The following is an 18,166-nucleotide window of genomic DNA, read 5'->3' as shown; positions in this document are numbered from 1 at the left end:
CATCATTTTGACCGACTGGATGTTAGCACATGTAGTCCAAATAAAGCTAGCCCTTGTTCCGGCAGGATTTAACGACACTACGATAAGGTCACTATCCTCGTTCACACTTACTCATAGTGCAGATAAAGTCCTCAACTGTGTCCCCCCGACAGAATGTGACGTCACCTTTGGCGTTTTGAGTCTGCTGCTGTACATTTTGTTCACAAGTCTGACTTGATGCTTTGGCCCATAGCCTCAGGGAATGTGTGATACTAAGCTGAAATCTCAACAGGGGAAACGACATTATGCACCACCTAATTTAGTCCCTAGAATGTTTGTGTGACCTAATGAATTCAGATATTAAATCATAACGCTTAACTTGTGGCCAGAAATGCACACTCCATTTCACCTTTCATTTTTTCGCTGCAAGCGCCGCTCTGTAGGAGGTGGGGGGTGGGGGGTGGGGGCACATGAAGTGTAAGATCAGAGGCTAATTTGCAGAAACTTGCGTTCATTCTTCATTGTCAGTTACGAGTCACAGAATTTGGAGTGGGAGTATAGTCGTAGGGGGTCCGAAAGGTGGTCGTTTAGGCTATCGGCTCATCCAGAAACGATTAGATTTTGCATCAAATGATGAATAAGAAAGAAGCAAAGTGGAAAAAGTCTGTTTTTTTTTTTTTTTTCAATGTGAGTTTAATTGGCCTCTATTTTGAATAATAGCGGCACCGAAATGAAAGAAAAACATCCGTGTCCTGAGGAAAATGTCCAGGGTTCTATGTAGTGGCGCATTCTAATGAAACACATAATGCTTGTTTTCAGTTGAAATATGACAACCATAATGATAATTATAGCTATTATCTGTTCTTTACTGTAATTCTGGACGTAGTCGTGATGTAAGTTGCAATGGGGCATGAAAGCATTAGCAAGACACTCATATGTGTATAATTAAAGATGTTATGGTCTTCATATTTTTGTCCTAAAAACTACTTTCTGTTTGTTACTTTGTAAAAAAAAAAAAAAAAAAAAAGTGGCTAAAATCAAATTATTAACCCAAGTGACTATTTTTGGTCATTACAAGACTGACAGTAACTGTTACAGTGAGGACAGTGAGTCAACAATCTGAGGTCCAATGTGGTCTACAGGGTCTGTAAGGTCCACCTCTACATGAAACGAACAGTGAGTGGACCTGCTTTGTTAGGTACCAGGAAGTAATGGTACTAATGTAAGGAATGATGTTTAAAGGGAGGATGTGGATGTGGACAGGGGTCTGGATCAGCACTTATGTTGGTCTAATGTTCTAAAATACATGTTCCTTCACCTTACATGTGCTTTTCCTGGATTTTTAAATATACATCTTGGATTTTTCTTTCTTTTTTTTTTTGGCCACCTATGTGTAAGAAACCAAATATGGTAACTTCATTGACCTTGATTTCTAGATAATAAAAATATTTGAAAAATTTCACTAAAGTAATAAAGTCTTATCGTTAGGCCTGGGTATCATGACCAGTTTCCATAACTGATTCGATTTCGATTCATAAGGTTCTGAATCGATTCATCACGATTCGATTCAATATCGATTCGATTCAGTATTAATTGATTGATTCAGAGTAATTTAGTGATACCAAAGTACAATTATTATTATTATTATTATTATTATTATTATTATTATTATTATTATTATTATTATTATTATTTTAATATTATTATTATTATTATTATTATTATTATTATTATTATTATTATTATTATTATTCATAGTGAATGAGTGATATACTAATGTTAGCTGTTGTATGTCTTGTTTCTGTCATCTGCCTATAGGGACTACATATGAAAAGTAATTATTTTACTAATTCTGGCAGATTTACATAAGTGTATTTTTTATACACCAATGTTTATAATAAATAAATATGACTGGTTTTAAGTTATGTTGGTCTAATGTTCTAAAATACAAGTTCCTTCACCTTACATGTGCTTTTCCTGGATTTTTTATATATACATCTTGGATTTTTCTTTTTTTTTTTTTTCTTTTTTTTTTGGCCACCTATGTGTAAGAAACCAAATATGGTAACTTCATTGACCTTCATTTCTAGATAATAAAGATATTTGAAAAATTTCACTAAAGTAATAAAGTCTTATCGTTAGGCCTGGGTATCATGGCCAATTTCCATAATTGATTCAATTTCGATTCATAAGGTTCTGAATCGATTCATCACGATTCGATTCAATATCGATTCGATTCAGTATTAATTGATTGATTCAGAGTAATTTAGTGATACCAAAGTACAATTATTATTATTATTATTATTATTATTATTATTATTATTATTATTATTATTATTATTATTTTAATATTATTATTATTATTATTATTATTATTATTATTATTATTATTATTATTATTATTCATAGTGAATGAGTGATATACTAATGTTAGCTGTTGTATGTCTTGTTTCTGTCATCTGCCTATAGGGACTACATATGAAAAGTAGTTATTTTTACTAATTCTGGCAAATTTACACAGGTGTATTTTTTTATACACCAATGTTCATAATAAATAAATATGACTGGTTTTAAGTTATGTTGGTCTAATGTTCTAAAATACAAGTTCCTTCACCTTACATGTGCTTTTCCTGGATTTTTTATATATACATCTTGGATTTTTTTTTTTTTTTTTTTTTTTTTTGGCCACTTATGTGCAAGGAACCAAATATGGTAACTTCATTGACCTTGATTTTCTACATAACAAAAACAATTGAAAAATTTCCCAAAAGTAATAAAGTCTTATCATGTCCTCCAATTGCCAGGGTTCCTGCAGGGTCTTAAAAAGTCTTAAAAGCCTTGAATTTACAAATCTGCTTAAAAAGTTTTTAAAATAGTCTTAAATTTGGTATCCAAAATTTTGAATTTTCTAATTAATTTTTTTATTTAAAGCGAACGAGTGATGTATTAATGTTGTCTGTTTTATGTCTTTGTTTCTGTCATCTGCCTATAGGGACTGCAGATGAAAAGTAGTTATTTTTCCTAATTCTGGCAGATTTACACAGGTGTATTTTTTTATACACTAATGTTCATAAATGTGTATGGACCCTATTAAATAAACCAATAATAAATATGACTGATCTTAAGTTATATTGGTCTAATATTCTAAAATACATGTTCTGTTCACCTCACATATATTTTTCCTGTATTCTCATATAGTATATGTCTTGGATTTTTTTTTTTTTTTTTTGCCACTTATGGATAAGGAACCAAATATGGTAACTACATCAGCCTTGATTTTCTACATGACAAAAAAAAAAAAGTATTACATTAAAATTTCACAAAAGTAATAAAGTCTTGTTATGTCCTCCAATAACACACTAAGGTTGAAATTTTGATTTTATGATATGAGTGCTCTATAAAGTGTTAAGAATGCTATGGTATCCATTTTTTTTTCTTTTTTTTCCCTAAATTGTGTTTTCTGTTTGTTATTTTGGAAAAAAAAAAAAAAAAAAAAAAGTGGCTAAAATCAAATAGTGGTACGGTGGTGAGATAGATGGAGTTGTGCTCAAAAAAACAAAAAAAAAAACAAACAAAAAAAAATCAAAAGTACTCAAATGGCCAAAATAGGCTCAGACCCCTAACGATTAAAAATCATTAATTTTTTATCTGTATATTTTATTATAGTTTGCATTTCGCATGAGCAAACAGACTGAAAAAAGAAGGGAATATGTATGCACTTAACGTATTTATTAAACACCTTCAACAGTTTCAACGAAACAACTTGAAAACACTCTTCCGTCTTTTTTTTTTTTTTTCCTCATATTTCCATCCATTTCCATCCAGAGCCAACATTCTGTTTAGCGTCTTCCATCTCGTCACGACTGGATCAACTCTACTTGAACAAACTCCTCCAAATGCATTAAAATTGTTATTCAGATTAATCAGAATGATGGATTAATCCGCATTAATTTTGACAGCTTTAATTAAAAAAAAAACATTAATTAAGATGCAAAAAAGAAAAAAAAAAAAAGGTACATCCAATGTTCCCATATGTCCTTGAAAGTGTCGGGTTTAACTCTCCACTTTTAGTTTACAATTTGAATAAATCTCACAGACTGCGGCGACTATTTTTATAATTCTTTTAATAAGTGGTAATGAAACTTAATCGCAGAGCTCTTTAGATCCAAACCCTTCCAGATCGAGATATTAAGTTGTTAAAATTGAGAAAAGAATCCCATTTTCTCCCTGGCTAATGCATCTTTTAGCAGTGCTTTTGAAAATCCCCTATGAGGTTTATTTGAATATCAATAAGCCAAGAGACTGTGTGTGATCAAAAAAAAAAAAAAAAAAAAAAAAAAAAAGCCTCCTGAGTCAAAAGTTTCCAGGCGAGCGTGGATGACCCAGACAGATGGCAGCTCTCAATCCCTGGACGGTGAAAATGAGACTCAAGGCAAAACTTGAGAGGGATGAAATTTGAGCGAGCTTATGAGGGTTGTGTTTCTCTATGAGAGTGGGAGAAAAAAGCGAGATGCTGTGTCTGTCTACAGGGGGATTCAGACAGATTAAAGACGGGTATTTATGGGAGAGGTTTGTACTTTTTAGATGTTTATTTTACAGCTGAGGTCTGGGTTTCCTTGCAAGGTCGCCATACTGCAGTAAAAAGGGAATGCCACTCAAGAATCCTAACATGCTTTTTGGGTTTTTTTTTTTTTTTTCTTTTTTCCTTCACTATCCTACGACGGAGTATTAGGAACATGTAAGAAAGTAAAAACACATGTCACGATGAGAATAATGTTGTATAATATCAAGATAAAACCCGTAATGTCATGGGAATGAAGTCGAATACAAAAAGATTCGTAATTTTATGAGAATAACATCGTAATATTTTTAGAATAAAGTCGTAGTTGAAGAGAAATAATAATAATAATAATAATAATAATAATAATAATAATAATAATAATAATAATAATAATAATAATTCAAGGAAAATAATGTTGTACTTTTATGAGATTAAAGTCGTAATAGTTTGAGAATAAAGTCATAATTAAAAAAAGAAAACAAAAAAACAAAACGCTGAAGCTAAAGAAAATGATGTCATACGTTTATGAGATTAAAGTCGTAATATTTCGGGAATAAAGCCATAATATTGAGAATAAAGTTGTAGTTAAAAAAAAAAAAAAACTCATAATTTAAGGAAAATAATGTTGCACTTTTATGAGATTAAAGTCATAATAATATGAGAATGAAGACATAGTGAAAAAAACAAAAAAAAAAAACAAAAACGCAATTTAACAAAAATAATGTTGTACTTTTATGAGATTAAAGTTGTCATAATTAAAAAAAAATAAAATAAAATAAAAAAGCTCAAGCTAATGAAAATGAAGTCATACGTTTATGAGATTAAAGTCGTAATATTTCAGGAATAAACCCATGGTATTGAGAATAAAGTTGTAGTTTTAAAAAAAAACTCAGAATTTAAGGAAAATAATGTTGCACTTTTATGAGATTAAAGTCATAATAATATGAGAATGAAGACATAGTGAAAAAAACAAAAAAAAAAAAACAAAAACGCAATTTAACAAAAATAATGTTGTACTTTTATGAGATTAAAGTTGTCATAATTTTAAAAAAAAAATAAAAAAGCTCAAGCTAATGAAAATGAAGTCATGCGTTTATGAGATTAAAGTCGTAATATTTCAGGAATAAACCCATGGTATTGAGAATAAAGTTGTAGTTTAAAAAAAACCCTCAGAATTTAAGGAAAATAATGTTGTACTTTTATGAGATTAAAGTCGTAATAGTTTGAGAATAAAGTCATAATTTAAAAAAAAAATAAATAAAAAAAAGCTGAAGCTAATGAAAATGATGTCATACGTTTATGAGATTAAAGTCGTAATATTTCGGGAATAAAGACATAATATTGAGAATAAAGCTGTAGTTTAAAAAAAAAAAAACAACCCTCATAATTTAAGGAAAATAATGTTGTATTTTTATGAGATTAAAGTCATAATAATATGAGAATGAAGTCATAGTTAAAAAAAAAAAAATGCAATTTAACAAAAATTATGTTGTACTTTTATGAGATTAAAGTCGTAATAGTTTGAGAATAAAGTCATAATTAAACAAAAAAAACCCAAAAAGCTCAAGTTAACGAAAATGATGTCATACGTTTATGAGATTAAAGTCGTAATATTTCAAGAATAAAGCGATAATATTGAGAATAAAGTTGTAGTTTAAAAAAAAAAAAAACTGATAATTTAAGGAAAATAATGTACTTTTATGAGATTAAAGTCGTAATATTTTGAGGATAAAGTCATAGTTTAAAAAAAAAAAAACATGAAAATGATGTCGTACTTCTTAGATTGAAGTCATAATATTATGAGAATAAAGTCATAGTTAAAAAATAAACTCAATTTAACAAAAAATGATGTCATACTTCTTAGATCAAAGTCGTAATATTTTGAGAATAAAGCCATAATATTATGAGAATAAAGTCATAGTTAAAAACAAAACAAACAAAAAAAACAACAGCTAATAATTTAATGAAAATAATGTTGTACTTTTATGAGATTAAAGTCACAATAATATGAGAATGAAGTCGTAGTTCAAAAAAAAAAAAAAAAAAGTCATAATTTAAGGAAAATAATGTACTTTTATGAGATTAAAGTCGTAATATTTTGAGGATAAAGTCATAGTTTAAAAAAAAAATAAAAAATGAAAATGATGTCGTACTTCTTAGATTGAAGTCATAATATTATGAGAATAAAGTCATAGTTAAAAAATAAACTCAGTTTAACAAAAAATGATGTCATACTTCTTAGATCAAAGTCGTAATATTTTGAGAATAAAGCCATAATATTATGAGAATAAAGTCATAGTTAAAAACAAAACAAACAAAAAAAACAACAGCTAATAATTTAATGAAAATAATGTTGTACTTTTATGAGATTAAAGTCACAATAATATGAGAATGAAGTCGTAGTTCAAAAAAAAAAAAAAAACAAGTCATAATTTAAGGAAAATAATGTACTTTTATTAGATTAAAGTCATAATATTATGAGAATAAAGTCATAGTTAAAAAATAAACTCAATTTAACAAAAAATGATGTCATACTTCTTAGATCAAAGTCGTAATATTTTGAGAATAAAGCCATAATATTATGAGAATAAAGTCATAGTTAAAAACAAAACAAACAAAAAAAACAACAGCTAATAATTTAATGAAAATAATGTTGTACTTTTATGAGATTAAAGTCACAATAATATGAGAATGAAGTCGTAGTTCAAAAAAAAAAAAAAAAAGTCATAATTTAAGGAAAATAATGTACTTTTATGAGATTAAAGTCGTAATATTTTGAGGATAAAGTCATAGTTTTAAAAAAAAATAAAAAATGAAAATGATGTCGTACTTCTTAGATTGAAGTCATAATATTATGAGAATAAAGTCATAGTTAAAAAATAAACTCAATTTAACAAAAAATGATGTCATACTTCTTAGATCAAAGTCGTAATATTTTGAGAATAAAGCCATAATATTATGAGAATAAAGTCATAGTTAAAAAAAAAAAACAACAGCTAATAATTTAATGAAAATAATGTTGTACTTTAATGAGATTTAAGTCGTAATTTTATGAGAATAAAGTTATAGTTTAAAAAACAAAAACTCAAAACTCAAAAAAATTTGACGAGAATGTCATACTTTAATGAGATTAAAGTCATAATATTTCGGAAATAAAGCCATAATTTTATGAGAATAAAGTCATAGTTAAAAAAAAACAAAACAAAAAAAACAGAATTTAACAAAAATGATTTTGTACTTTTGAGATTAAAGTTATAATATTTTGACAATAAAGCCATAATATTATGAGAATAAAGTCATGGTTAAAAAAAAAAAAACTCAATTTAACAAAAATAATGTTGTACTTTTATGAGATTAAAATTGTAATATTTTGAAAATAAAGCCATAATATGAGAATAAAGTCATAGTTTAAAAAAGAAAAACCTTATAACTGAACAAAAATGTTGTACTTTTATGAGATTAAAGTTGTAATATTTTGAGAATAAAACAATAATATTATGAGAATAAAGTCATAGTTAAAAAAAAAAAAAAAAAAAAAAAAGCAGCTAATAATTTAACAAAAATAATGTTGTACTTTAATGAGATTTAAGTCGTAATTTTATGAGTCGCTCGTTATTGTGCAGATTTTTCAGAAGAATGTGAAACTGCAACGCTAGTCAGTTGCTAAGGACGATGCTATCAATTAGCATAGCTGTTTCATAGCATAGCATTTCCACATCGGATAGGACCCAGTAGAACCCGTAGAGTTTGATCAATGACGGCGAATGGAAACACTTGGTTTATGTTCAATTAATGACAGATTTGGGTCAAAAAGTCACTTTTTCTTCAGTTTTCTTTGTTTTACGATCTAATAATCCAACTTTAATCTGAGCTTTTATGAATATCTTGCTGATCATTAAATTAAATACAGGAAAATATCTGATTTTTACTGATAAAATGACGAATCCAGAGCATAAATGGTGATAAATCTCTTAAGAAAGGTTAGATATAGAGAAAATGACACAAAAGTAGCGCTAGGTATTTATGGCTTAACTTCTCCGAGCTAGAGGACAGAAAACCTGATGAACAGCCTGAAATCCACAGGCCGATAGGTAGAACCCTCATGAGCTTCAGACAAGACCTTGACTCCCAGAGGGTGAATATTGCCTATTAAACTCTACGCAAAGCTACATTAAATAATACTTTAATGCAGATGATAATGTTCCACACCAAAGAACTCTAATGTCTGAATAAAAAAGGGTAATTAAACTATATTTCAAGAGGGTCATCTTCCAAGTTTTGGATTATGCTGATTCATATTTGCTCATTCTCCAACCACAAGTCCAGAACAGATGAGTCACTGTGTAAACTCTGAACCAAACTGGAGTTCATAGAAAACAAAGCGTATCAAATGTGGGACTTTTCCGCCCCCACCGGATCACCGGTGTGGTTTTGTATTAAATACATTAGTTACTACAGTAAAAATAAAAACGTAAGCACATAAACCTCAGACGGTTTTTATTTATGTACCCTTAAAGTCACCTTCTATAACGTGCAATAATCCTACAAATGTAGAATAATGTGCGGTAAGTTGTGCAATAATCTTCTGTTCTGCAATAACAATGTGATATGTATGAAATTATAAATGCACTACTCTTATATACACCTGCTTCATAAGTATACATACTGTTTTCAAAGATATGCCTTCTGCTTTTGCGTACTATTTCTATATATACACATACACTGTTTCATAGACATACATACTGTTTACATAGGCAAAATTTTACATATAAATACACTGTTTTAATATAGACCTGGTTCAGAGGCAATATATACTGTAATATTGTTCATATATATGCTGTTTCATAGGTATACATACTGTTTTCATGAATAATACATACTGTTAACATTGTTCATATATATACATACTGTCAATAATGTTTATATATATATATATATATATATATATATATATATATATATATATATATATATATATATATATATATATATATATATATATATATATATATACATACTTTTAATATTGTTTATATATACACACTGTTAATAATGTTAATGTTCATATATATGCATACTGTTAATATTGTTCATATACATACTGTTTAATAGGTATACATACTGTTTTCATGAATAATACATACTGTTAATATTGTTCATATATATATATATACACACACACACACACACACACACACTGTTAATAATGTTAATGTTCATATATATACATACTGTTTCATAGGTATACATACTGCTTTCATGAATAATACATACTGTTAACATTGTTCATACACACACACACACATATATATGTATATATAATTTCATAGTCATACATACTGTTTTCATAGGCAAAATATTAAAATGTATATGCACTATCTTAACATAGACCTGGTTCATGGGTAGTACATACTGTGTGTGTATGTGTGTGTGTGTATATATATATATATATATATATATATATATATATATATATATATATATATATATGTATATATATATATATATATATATATATATATATATATATATATATATATATATATATATATGAGTGTGTGTGTGCTGTTAGTACTGTTTCATATATATACATACTCTTAATACTGTAAATTTGTGTCCATTCATATTTTGTCCATTTCTATTCTTATGTTATTTTGTAAAATTGTAGAATTTATATTCGATTTTCTTATCTTTTTGTTTTTGTAATTTTATATTCACTGTATTGTTATTTTTGTAACACTGGTGTTCTGTTAATATTGTTGCACTGACTGGTTCATTGTACACACAAAGACAACAAAGTCTATTTTATTCTATTCTATTTACATTTTTATACAGTGTTCTTTTTTTTTTTTTTGGAATTGAGTTTGTTTGTTTTTGTTTTTTTCCATGAAAGTACAGAGGACTAAGCGTTCCAAATGTCCAGTTGTAATCTATAAATATGTGGATCATCAGGAAGTTTGGTGTGTACTCGGTGGGAAGATTCAGAGCTGTCTGCTAACAAAATGAAGAAACCGTCACAAGCTGGCGAGAGTGGCACTGATAAAATGTTATGAAATTGACAGCATGCTTAAATTAACATAATTAGCTCCTACAGCAGCAATTAGGCCGTCTGGAATCTTTCATCAAAGCCAAAAGTGTCTGCGTGGCCTTTTGATCTCATTTCCATTCCAGCGTATGATTTCAGTAATAAGGTGACTGACACATCTGACAAGACGAGCGACCCGAGCAGGAATTCATCTCTTTAAAGCCGCGAACAAAAAAAGCGAAACGCGGAACTTCGAGGATCTTTGCACCCCTCGCTCCGATCGTGACTTTGACTAAATGGATTTTTGCCCTCGACTTTAGAAGACGAAGCAATAAACGGTGGCATTTTCATGAAAATAAATGCATTAAAGCGGTTCGGCCTATTCATCACCGCAGTCGTTAGCGGTCTTAAATTGCGCTTGTGTTGACTTCTTTATATTTAATGCTGTAAATTTAAAGTGCCTGCTGTTCCTCTGGTGTTTTTTTTTTTTTCCAGTTTGTGGAAGAACTTGATGCCAACTTGAAAACAGTGACTTTATGCGGTAAATTTGAGCGGACCCGTATACATCCAAGCCAAGAATAAGTCCCCACCTGAGTTTATTTAAACAAATAGGTATAAGCCGCTAATGTGTTTCAGCTAAAACAGGTTCTTTAACCCCGAAAATGCAGCGAGTAGCTTCTTATTTCTTCACCCTTTATAGCAGGGGTGTCAAATTCATTTTAGTTCAGGGGCCACATTCAGCTAAATTTGATCTGAAGTGGGCCGGACCAGAAAAATAATAACAGAATAACCTAGAAATAATGACAACTCCAAATGTTTGTCTTTGTTTTAGTGTAAAATAAATAAATAAATAAAATTAAATTATGAAAATATTTACTTTTATAAACTATCCAAAAAAGAAAAAGAAAAAAGTAAAAACTTAAATTTAAATTAAAAAAATAAGAAAACTTAGTGCAAGTTTAACAATATTATTCCTCAACTATTCATTTGTCCATGTGCATTATGGATCGGATCTACAAAGACACTAAACACTGAGGAACAGGCAGAAAAAATGTTAAATTTGCGCTTAATTTTCTTTAGACATTTCAGTTTCTTCATATTTGTTCAGTTTATTCACATTTTAGTGTTACAGGATAGTTTGTAAATGTAAATATTTTCATAATTTAATGTTATTTTTTGCAGTAAAACAAAGAAAAAAAATGAAGTTATTAATTCTAGATTTTTTTTTTTTTTGTGGCTTAATTCAAGATGTTTTACTTAATTGAAGATATTTTTTTGGCTTAATTCAAGATTTTTTTAAACTTAACTGAAGATTTTTTTTTTTTTTTTTGCTTAATTCAAGATTTATTTTTTTATTTTTTATTTTTTTACTTAATTGAAGATTTTTTTTGGCTTAATTCAAGATTTTTTTTTTTACTTAATTGAATATTTTTTTTGGCTTAATTCAAGATTTTTTTTTTTTTTGCTAAATTTGAGATTTTTTTTTTTTTTTTGGCTTAATTGAAGTTTTTTTTTTTTTTTTTGTTCAAGTTTTTTTTTTACTTAATTGAAGATTTTTTTTTTTTTTTTTTTTTTGCTTAATTCAAGATTTTTTTGCTAAATTTGAGATTTTTTTTATCTTAATTGAAGATTTTTTTTGGCTTTATTCAAGATTTTTTGCTAATTTTGAGATTTTTTTTTGGCTTAATTGAAGATTTTTTTTTTTTTTTTTTGCTCAGTTGAAAAATTTTTTTGGGGGTTTAATTCAAGTTTTTTTACTCAATTGAAGTTTTTTTTGGCTTAATTCAAGATTTTTTGCTAAATTTGAGATTTTTTTTTGGGTCAACTGAATTTTTTTTTTTTTTTTTGACCTAATTCAAGATTTTTTTTTTTACTAAATTTAAGATTTTTTTGGCTTAATTGAAGATTTTTTTTTAATTTTTTTTTTTTTTGGCTTAATTGAAGATTTTTTCCTTAATTCAAGCTAAATTTTTTTCTTAATTCAATTCAAGACAGTGTAATTTTTGCACTTGGCAAAAACATCCCAGGGGCTGAACTGGATCCTTTGGCGAGCTGCATTTGGCCCCCGGGCCACATGTTTACCACCCCTGATCTGATTTACAGGTTATTCATACAAATACTCTATAATTCAAAATTACAACCTTTGTGTGTTATTGTAGGACGTAAGACTATATTACTTTACTGACATTTTTCATATTTTTAGATTGTCATGTAGAAAATCAAGGTCAATGAAGTTACCATATTTGGTTCTTGCCCGTATGTGGCAAAAATAAATAAATAAATGAATGAATACAAGAACATTTAGAACATTAGACTCACATAAGTGTTGATCCAGACACCTTTTTGCATTTAAAAAAAAAAAAAAAAAAAGTTTGTTTACATTACAAACACGGCATTTAAAGGGTTAAAAAAAAATGTGACAGTTATTGAGTATTTGGTATTTTTATTTACGGCTCAAGTTGATGAAAAATAAAAAAAATGTCAAAGAATTAAAAACAAAGTGTATGAACATTTTTTGACATTATTGCACAAGTGTGTCAAAAAGGCCTTAACCGGAGGGTTAAATGCAAGTAGATAAACAAAAAAATAAACAATAGATTTCACTGTTCAGTAAAGTAAAAGTATTTCCATTTGAACACTGTGTGGAGAACTCTTAAGTTTTGGGATCAAACTGATGTAAAGCCTTGGGAAATCCATGTAACGGTGAGGCTAATCACCAAAAAAAATAAGTGTTCAGTCTCATAGGGAGTATAAAGATTGGACTGGTATACAGTGGGAAAAAAAGGTCATGTGGTCTGATGAGTCTGGACTGACCCTGTTCCAAAGTGGTGATGAGAGAGGTGGATGAAATGATTCACCTGCTACCTGCTGCAGACCTAGAGGATGTCTGAATGAGTGGGTAAAGGTCACACAGACAGAAAACCATGTGTGGAACCTGTGAAAAATCTACAGACTGTGGACTGGATCAGACACGACCAACCGTATGGTCTTTCTTCTGCCGAGGCTTGTTTATTTCTGAGCACGGTCACGGCATGATTGACATCTACTGCCGAAATATTGGACTTACCTTGTTCGATTGTAAATGACACGTTACGACCCCCCCGCGCGCTGGGAGGATTTCAAAATGAACGTGGGTCGTGTAAGTAAACAAACACATCAACGCGACTTGAAAGATGTCGCGATCCACAGATCCACGAGCTGTTGTCGCTTCAGGAGGACTCTATCCATGCTAACGTTTGTGGAACGGTGAAAGACTCTGGAGAGAGAAAGTGTCTAATAAGTCTTACATTTACTTGTAGAAATCTGTAGGAAACCTGGGCTAGCCGATGTGAGATAAAGTATTACCCCGCCCCCAAAAGGGGAGGCAAGGGGTATTGTTGTTGGTTTGGTTTGTTTGGTTGTTAACAAGCTAGCATAGCAGCAAAACTACTGGTTGAATTAATACCAAATTTGGTTTATAGATTGCCAGTGATGGAGAATAGATGTCATTACATTTAGGGAAAAGTAGGTCAATTTTTTTAAATTTTTAAGATTTTTTTTATTTTTTATTTTTTTTATTTTTTCCCCCATTTACTTATAATTGGCAAAAATTGACATGTCTGTAAAAGCAAAACTATTGGTTGAATTTATACCAAATTTGGTTTATAGATTGCCAGTGACCCAGAATATATGTCATTACATTTTTGGGAAAAATAGGTCAAAGTTTAAATTTTTATGATTTTTTTCCCATTTTTATGAATTTATTTATATATATATATATATATATATATATATATATATATATATATATATATATATATATATATATATATATATATATATATGTTTTTGTTTTTTGTTTTTGTTTTTTTTTTCACCATTTACTTATAATGGGCAAAAATTCAAATGTCTGTAGCAGCAAAATTATTTGTTCAATTCATACTTTGGTTTAGAGATTGCCAGTGGCCCAGAATAGATGTCATTACATTTTGAAAAATATAGGTCAAAATTTTAAGTTTTTCTGAATTTTTTAATTTAATTTAATTTTTTTTCCCTATTCACTTATAATGGGCAACATTTCAAATGTCTGTAGCAGCAAAAATATTGGTTAAATTAATACTAAATTGGGTTTATGGATTGTCAGTCACCCAGAGTAGATGTCATTACGTTGTTGGGAAAATAGGTCTAAGTTTAAATTTTTATGAATTTTTTCAATCTTTTTTTCCCCCCATTCACTTATAATGGGTGAAATTTCAAATGTCTGTAACAGCAAAACTATTGGCAACATTCATACCAATATTTTTGTTTTTTGTTTTTTTTTGCTTAAGTGAAGATTTTTTTTATTTTTTTTTAACTTAACTGAAGACTTTTTTTTTTTTGGCTTAATTCAAGATTTTTTGCTAATTTTGAGATTTTTTTTTTTTGGCTTGAATATTTTTTTTTTTTTACTTAATTGAAGACTTTTTTTTGCTTAACTCAAGATTTTTTTTTTAATTTTTTTTTTTTTAATTGAAGATTTTTTTTTTACTTAATTGAACATTTTTTTTTTTTTTTCACTTAATTAAAGATGTTTTTTTTTTTTTTTTTGGTTTTTTTTTCCTTAATTCAAGATTTTTTGCTATATTTGAGATTTTTTGGGGGGCTTAATTCAAGATTTTTTTTTTTTTTTTTACTTAACCGAAGCTAAATTTCTTTTGCTTAACTTAATTCAAGACTGTGGAATTTTTGCACTTGGCAAAAAAATCCTAGGGGCCAAACTGGACCTGCATTTGGCCCCCGGGCCGCATGTTTGACACCCCTGCTTTCAAGAAAGAAAAAAAAAAAAAAAAAAGAAAAAGCTAATGACTGACAAAATACTCACTTTAATTTGGCAGCGTTCTCCGCTCTGGAACACTAAACCCTTTTCCTCTTCGGTGTCAGCTGGAGTGAAGGATTGGACTTCAGCTCCTCTGCAACGACTCCCATTCAAATACATTTCCATACAGGAAGTTGAGGCTCAAACCTTTGTTTTTTTCTTTTTTTTTTTTTTTTTTTTCTCCACTCTTTCACCACTAGTCTCCAAACCAAAGGTCACACTCCATATGCATATGTGCAAAACAAAGCTTTGTTTTTGTGATTGATTACACTGGCTCAGCGGTACCAATTAAATTCCCCCAAACAGACCAAATAGTCTATTTGGCGATTGACAAGACAGCCTAACTAACGCTTTAAAGCCACTTCTAACGCTCTGAAATCCTGTTTTTAGTTGGGTTCCCAGCCTCTTGGTAATTTTTTTTTTTTTTTTATATATATATATATATATATATATATATAAATGTTAAAGCTTTAAAACAAACTCAGTTTAATGTAGATTAAGGCAGGCATTATGTGGCTGCGGTACAAACGTATTAAACACTAGTAAAGTTAGTAAACATACGACTAACAGCTGGTATCGATTAGAATTTTTCCTAAGTTCTACACAAAAATCAGCGTGTTATTCTAGAGGAGCTGCGTTTCTTATTCCAGCCAAGTTTTGTTTGACGGCGTTTCATTGTGATTCGTGGTTATTTTTGTCGAAGAAATTATTCGCCCTTTAGAAAGTCGACAAATCTATGTGTTTGTACGACGATGCATTTTCCTGCTGTATTTGTTCTAATTATAACGGAGCCGCGTGATGCTGACAACGTTATCCCTCTATCATCTCTCAGGCGCTCTGAGCATTTGACAAAAGCAAACTATACACACACATATACACACACATATGCACACACACATATGAGATGAGGCAAGTGACATTTGGTTGCAAAATGTGTTCTTTGTTTAACTTTTTTTTTTTTTTTTGCATTTGCTCCTGAGATTTATATCCAGAGTTTGATTTGTTGCATGAATGTGTCCTAAGTCATCTGAAATAACACAAGAAAGGCTTGACTCAATGGTAAATGGTTACTATTATGTTATAATTCAAACCATAAATCCATATAGAGTCAACATTTTTGACCCAGAAATATGTTTCATATCAACATTTCTTCGTACAAAGTGTTTTTCAGACCTACGACTATATTTTACAGTGACTTCCACACGGGTTTGGCTCCATATTTAACGTCTCTTCAGTGATTTATATCCATTTATCATATTGGTTGCACTATAGTTATACAATATATGGACAAAAGTATTGGGACACGTTGATTTCAGGTGTTTCTTTTCTAACAGGGGTCTGGGATATATATTAAAAAAAAAAATAATAATAATAATAATAATTATAATAATAGCACATGTCATAATATAGTTTTATATTGGGATAAATATCATTGCATTGTTTAGTTTGGTTTAAATTATTATTTTTGCTTCCAAAATGCCTAAGAGATGTTTTTTTACTTAATTTCTCTCAAAATTGATTTTTTTTTTTTTTTTTTTTTATTTCTTTTTATCCATGACTATGATTTTAAAAGTCCCAACCCTGAATTTCCATAATATTTTTGTTTCTAACCATCTACTTCTCACTTATGAAAAAAAAAAAAAAATCTCCCATTAAGATTAAAGGAACTTAAAGGAAGTAGTGCGAGGCACAATAAACCCCACCCCTTGCACATATTATTGCTGATGTCATCATGTTTGAAGTTTAAATTGAAACAAAACTGATGTTTTTATAGACGTGTGAAATTTTGCCCATTATAAGTAAATGGGAGAAAAAAATATTTTTAAAAATTCTTAAAATTTTTAAGTTTGACCTACTTTTCCCAAAATGTAAGCACATCTATTCTGGGTCACTAGCAATCTATAAACCCAATTTGGTATGAACTGAACGAAGAGTTTTGCTGCCAAAGACATGTGAATTTTCACACATTAAAAGTAAATGGGGAAAAAAAAAAAAAATTTAAAAATTCATAAAAAATTGAAACTTTGACCTATTTTTTTCCCAAAATGTAATGACATCTATTCTGGGTAGTTTTGCTGCTAAAGTGTTGACACACAAACAAAGAAACAAACCATACCAAAAACAATACCCCTTGCTTTCACTTTGGGGGTGGGGTAAATATTGATGTTTATAAACTATATGGACAAAAATATTGGGACACATTGTAGCTACAACTCATAACATGACCTGTTAATGCTGATTTAAGATATAAACACCAATATTAGGCAAGACAAGGCAATTCAAAGTGCTTCACACAGGACACTGAAATACAACGACAAGGGAAAAAGAAACAGATTTAAAACATTATAAAAGAAATGTGTAAAAGGTGATTAAACACAGCAAATAAGAAAACAACACATAAAATCCAAAAATATAAACACACAAACATATTAAAGTGCGGGGTTTCGAAAGAGAATAAAAAGCCTTTTAGTCAAAGGCAGCAGTGAACAGGTGAGTCTTTAACCTGGACTTAAAAGAACTCAGACTCTCAGCAGACCTGATATTTTCGGGTAGTTTGTTCCAGATATACGGAGCATAGAAAGAAACTGAACTATTAATCATGAATATGATATTTATCCCAGTATAAAACTGTATTATGACATTCGTTGTTATTATTTTCTATCCCAGACCCGTTAGAAAAGAAACCCCTGAATTCAACGTGTCCCAGTACTTTTGTCCATATAATGTACGACTTAGGCAATTACGCTAGAAAGCTAACAACATGTAT

Source organism: Sphaeramia orbicularis, chromosome 2 (assembly GCF_902148855.1).
Source record: "Sphaeramia orbicularis chromosome 2, fSphaOr1.1, whole genome shotgun sequence".
Lineage (NCBI taxonomy): Eukaryota > Metazoa > Chordata > Actinopteri > Kurtiformes > Apogonidae > Sphaeramia > Sphaeramia orbicularis.
The sequence above is the reverse complement of the archived record's forward strand: the minus strand, read 5'-3'. Positions refer to the sequence as shown.